At 28.6% G+C, this 5,802-nt stretch overlaps 1 long non-coding RNA gene across 1 annotated transcript; it reads right to left on the bottom strand.

Annotated features, from left to right (window-relative positions):
- Window positions 1–3,043: 3,043 nt before the first annotated feature.
- On the bottom strand, window positions 3,044–5,407 carry LOC134244627 (uncharacterized). Its single transcript, XR_009987258.1, has 3 exons — window positions 5,316–5,407; window positions 4,997–5,124; window positions 3,044–3,401 (listed from the first exon to the last, which is right to left on the bottom strand). It is a non-coding gene; the product is annotated as an uncharacterized LOC134244627 (long non-coding RNA).
- Window positions 5,408–5,802: the final 395 nt, after the last annotated feature.

Here is a 5,802-nt window from a genome sequence, read left to right as displayed (position 1 = left end):
CATATATACACAAATACAATATATTTACTGTAGTGTATGTGACCCCCCCTTTTTAATTTTATGTAATGTAGTTAGGATATACGACATTTATTATTTAATCCACAATATAGTGTTTATTCATGCTGATTCAATGACTGTAATACTTTGCTGTAATTGTGTGAGCTTGGAGCGGGTTGATTTTTCTATCAAATAGAGTCAATGACTGTAATATGTTTTCATGCTTTATGGTGATTTGGAGCGGGTTGATGAAGCTTGTTTATTCACACAGTTTTATTCTGATTCAATGACTGTAATACTTTACTGTAATTGTGTGAGCTTGGAGCGGGTTGATTTTTCTATCAAATAGAGTCAATGACTGTAATATGTTTTCATGCTTTATAGTAATTTGGAGCGGGTTGATGAAGTTTGTTATTCAAAAAGATTTGTTTTATTTTACTTGAATGTGCTGTTCGCAAAGATGTACTTAAGTTATGTAATTGTATTTCTAAATAGTTGGAATCAAGAGTAAATTGTATCATTGTATGTTGATAATGTAAACATGACAGAGATAATTCGAACTGAGTTAGAGTTTGGTAGGAGATTTGTAAAGTGAGCCATTTGTAAACTATTACTTCCGTATATATTGCAAGACTATAACTGTATGTAAAAGCATGTGATTGTTGTTTGTTTAGTGTTACTTAATTGAAATGATACCTGTAAACAGTCTAAACTTCTTTTGGCACATTTTGTCAGTTTTGGAACTCTGCTGTACGATGTACTTCCGGTTTAGAAACTTGTTAATCTATTCGATAAATTGTTCTCCTATTGTTGTATAGTCGATAAATTTATTGAGTATAAATGGCGCTATCTTACGAATGAATGTATTTTGAGATGAACTTAATATTGTTTTGAGTTTAATATGTTTTGTTTAAATTATTTGTTGTGAAATATATTTTGTTTTAATTGATAATATGTGAGAAAGAATGAATTTACATTTGTATAGAATATTTGGTAGCACTTGTTCACGTGAAAGGTCGTGATGTTTTACTATTGACCAATCAGATTGCTCGATATAATTGATCATTAGTTATTAATCCAATGAAATTTCATAATTAATAATTCCGTCTTTTTCCAGCATTTTCCGTCTTTTTCTGTCATTTTCTGTCCTAGAGTCATATAAAAGTTAGACGCTGAGAAATTCTAGTCACTCTTCTGCTTATTTTGATTTGGTAGGACCGTTTTACGGAGCTTGTAGATTTTTGATAGGATTTTATTTTAACTTTTATTTTTGTCTATCTTTTAATTTATTTAGGAATTTATTTTTATTTTTCATTTATTTAGTTAGGATAGGATTTAACCGTGAAGGACATTAAATAGTAAAATACTATTGTCCGTGATCGGTAGTTTTAAGAACTCAATAGTCTATGACTGAGTAGTTCTTTTCTGTAATTAATTTTTCTAGGATTATTTTATTTTACAATTTTACTCTACATTTATTTAATTTTTATTTTACGGCAAACTATGTAACAAAAGTTAAACGTTTGCTATCTTTCTCTTTTATGATGACTAAAGTTGATTAATTCAACGAAAGTCAATTTTTATTTTGTTTAGATTCAGTAATTTAATTTTTCTAGATACGTAAATTTATCTTTAGAATTTTTCATAGAATTTTTCATTAGAGAATTTCAGAATTTAATTTTTATTTTACTTGAAACTTAATAAAGATTATCGGATTCAATAACATTTATGGCCCGTAGTATTTACAAGCTGAAACTGTTAATACAGTAAAGCTTGCTTTTAGGTTTAACAAGTCAACGTTATAAATAACTACGGCTTGTGTCCCGTTTTAATAAAGAGTTTAGGAGATTAACAAGCTAACCTGTTACATACAGTAAAGCTTGTGTTAAGTTTTACAAGTCAAAGTTATAAATAACTACGACTTGATTTCATTATTAGACATTGGGAAATAGACGATAGATTTTTGGGTGGTTTTTCAGTCTGTTTTACGCTATGATTTTTCTTATTTAATTTATTAAAACTTAATTTATTATTGTTAATCTGGTATGAATGTGGTGTGAATGTCGTCGTTTGAAATAAATTGTTTGTTGATAATACATTTAATAAATTTAATTGTTTAATGTTTATAATCTTATGTCTTCTTTGCGAATGGTACATTTATGAAGGAAGTTGAGTTAAATTATTTATACCATATACAGTTAGCAGAACCGCTAGCGTTACATTTACAATTCCAGGAAAGTAATAATTACATTAAATCTAGCATCTGAATATCTGTGTAATTTCTAGGGGGTTATAGAAATAAGATGCAAAATAAAAGGTTTAAATGTATACTTATCATACATAATAACTGTCTTCAATATGAATTGGCAAAAAATAAAAGTCACATTTAAATACTCTGAAGTCCGTGAGAATTAATTTTTAAAGAGCCCATGCTATCAGAAAATCATATTTTCTATATTTATTACAAAATGTTGAAGTTATTGCAAGACTCATATCATTTATCTCAGTAACTGGTTTTTATTCAGGAGAAACATGATCCAAGATTTCTTAAGAAATCTCTTATTCATCCTATTCATTCTTCATTTATGTACTTATGATGTGAAGTTTGTAAGTTACAAATTATTGTCAAAGTAGTCTTCTCAATAATCTCATGCTTTGACCTTGATAAAGTGTCCCAAACAACAAAGTGTATTCCTCCAATCAGTCTTTATGTAGTAATTATGAAGTATATGGGATGACAACAAATATTCAAGATATTATTGCATCACAGATTATGGGACACTTACATCTTTATGGGGGTCCTATTGAGACAAATTTTAAATTCAAAATTAAACATGATACATACACAAACAAAATATATTTACAATTCCAGGAAAGTTAAATAATGCCATTAAATCCAGCATCTGGATATCTGTGTAATTTCTAGGGGGTTGTAAAAATTAGAGGAAAAATAAAAGGTTTAAATGTGTGATTCCCAATACATAACAACAGTCTTCAATATGAATTGGTAAAAATAAAAGTCACATTCAGATACGTTGAGGTCCGTGAGAAATAGTTTTTAAAGAGCTCATGCTATCAGAAAATCATATTTTCAATACTTGATTTGACTAGATCTCAGTTTGATAAATGATTACACTTTATCCATAGTCAGTGTCTCACAGTGAAACATACAATCCTGGGTCCTTTCTTTGTCATCCTGTATAAACCACAGTCTATGATCGTACTGGTTAAATTCGATGGAAATCATATTTATGTTCTTCTTAAATCCTCCATCCTCTTAAGTTTGGTTTTCTTGTTTCAGTGTTCCAAGAGAGGATATTCTGTTAGTCTTTGCATAATCTGAGAGTCTTTCACCATTCTAAGAGTAGACATAGATCATTTCCATAACCTCTCACTAGAGAATCCTGAAAAAATAAAAAAAATAATGTCTTAGTTGAAAAAAAAAATTGTAATGTAATATAAGCTTGATGGAATTCTACATATAGACAAAAAGGGTATAAAAACAAGTTGTAACATAAGATTTTGACTTTTCATATTAACCATGGGTAACACCTCTAGTAAAGAAAAGAGTAAAGGAATGAGTAAAATTCAGTTCGGAGAGAGAATTCTTTCAGAGAAAGATGTAGACAGAGGTATACCAGTTAAAATAAAAAAAGATGGCACTATTGAGATCATTTCTCAAGAAGAATATAACCAATTATGTCCAGAAAAGGGTGATCCTAATGTTGTCAGAGATTACATAGAAAGACCCTTGATTGCAGAAGAAGCCAATGAAGAATATTATTTATTACCAAAGGAGGGTGAGAATTACTTGGATTACCCTGAAAGACCTTTGACTAGAGAAGAAGTCAAGTTTATAGATGATAAGAGAAAACAGTTGTCAGAAAAAAAAGATTGTTAAAGACACATGATTTTTAGCCCACAAAACCATTGGAGATACAAGGATTACAAGATACAAGGATTAATGGAGGAAGTCCAAACTGAACTCTTGGAAGACATTAAGGCTCATTATGAGAGTAACTTTCCAGTGTTTGTTTATTACAAAATTATGTATTCTGATAAAAAAAAAAAAGAAAAGTTTTCACTTTCATTTGTTGTGCCTTTGACCATTTAAATTGACCTTATGGTCAAGATTGTGATATATACACTCTGATAATGATCTATGATGTCTCTATGATGTTTACCTCAAAAGATTGAATCAGGGTATTTGTGTTCAAAGAGCTGAAGAAACTATACAGACAGATCTAAGATGTTGGAAGCATACATATTAATGAGGTTAAAGGAGATATAACACTAGATTATTAAAAAGAAAGAACACAAACTCATAGAAATGATATTGAAAGTATCTTTTATGAATAAAGTGTCATGCTCCAAGGTATTATTTTTATAAACAGGAGAAGGTTTACAGCAGTCCCATACACTCATAAGAAGATCTTGGGTAGTAGAAACACCAGGAAATTTTATTTCCACACAATCAGATCATCTTACATCAGTTATAAGGTTACAATCTTTATACATAGTCAAGAGGGTTATTAAGATTTCTTTTCTGGTCATCCTAATGAGCCACATTATAGTATTCTTTCTCTTTGATAGAATGTTAATATTAAATGGAAAATTCAGAATTCATCAGCAATTAAAGCCAAAACTTCCTATCTTTACCAATTATGCTATTAAGGAAGCTGGGGGTTAACAAATTAGTCATATTTAACTTATTCTATAAATATGCTATCTTCAGCTGTTAACTATCATTTGGCAAAGAAAAATTTCATACATTTTAGTTTTAAAAATTTGATCATGAATTTTTATGCCTTTTCTTCTTCTAAAGGATATCAATAGAGTTTAAACATGACCATGACCACCAAGCCCTCTTTATTTAAAAAAAATCATATATCATTTACTTATCAATTCAAAAATATAAAAATGCATATGTAAATAAATAAATAAATAAATAAATAAATAGATAAATAAAAATTACAATTGTATCTCATTGAAACTTTACCTTCAAGTTTGTGTGTTTCTATGTTGATTGACTAACTGTGTATTTCCAAAGGAAGAGCAGACAGTCTGAACTTCATAGAGAATTGATTACAGATGGTTAGGAACAAAACATATCTTCCATGTTGATGACTGTAGAAATAAAACCATTTTGTTAATATGACAGAGTACTGCATGAAACAATGCATGTTTAAATACAACATGAACAATGCCAAAAAAGATCATGAAAATATTTGTTTTCAATCTCAAAAAATTGTTTTTAATTAATTATTTAGACACTAAAAGACTTTTTATTAACAGCAGATTCAATTTTGGTTTAATACCTGTCAGTACTGCAAACAGAAAAATACATTTTTTTTAGCATCATCACAGTACAACATGTAGTCCTTAATTTTTTGAAAAGCTCATTACCAAGAAACAAAAGTGAAAATGAAAATATATGTATACCATATATCACACATATTTAGAATCAAAACAAAAAGTAAATAACTTAGAATTAATCTTTTGTAAATTCTTCCTTTTTCTCTTATTAGATTCCTAATTAATATCTCTTTGATCACCATTTAGTAAGTCTGAATTCCATGGCCATGGGTAACATACATAATGAATTATGAAATTATATATATTTATACAAAAGGACTTATTAATATTCTGAAGATCCCTTAATCATATGTTAATATATTTTAGGTTAAATAAGACTGTGCTTATATGAATGTAAGTTGAGAGACAACAGATCACATAAGTATTACACAGTAATTAAATTAACCATATAATCATGCTTAAATGCAAAGATGACCTTCATAGGAAATG

Source organism: Saccostrea cucullata, unplaced genomic scaffold (assembly GCF_032062105.1).
Source record: "Saccostrea cucullata isolate Sc308-1 unplaced genomic scaffold, CSIRO_AGI_Scuc_v1 ctg23687, whole genome shotgun sequence".
NCBI lineage: Eukaryota > Metazoa > Mollusca > Bivalvia > Ostreida > Ostreidae > Saccostrea > Saccostrea cuccullata.
The sequence above is the reverse complement of the archived record's forward strand: the minus strand, read 5'-3'. Positions and strand labels throughout refer to the sequence as shown.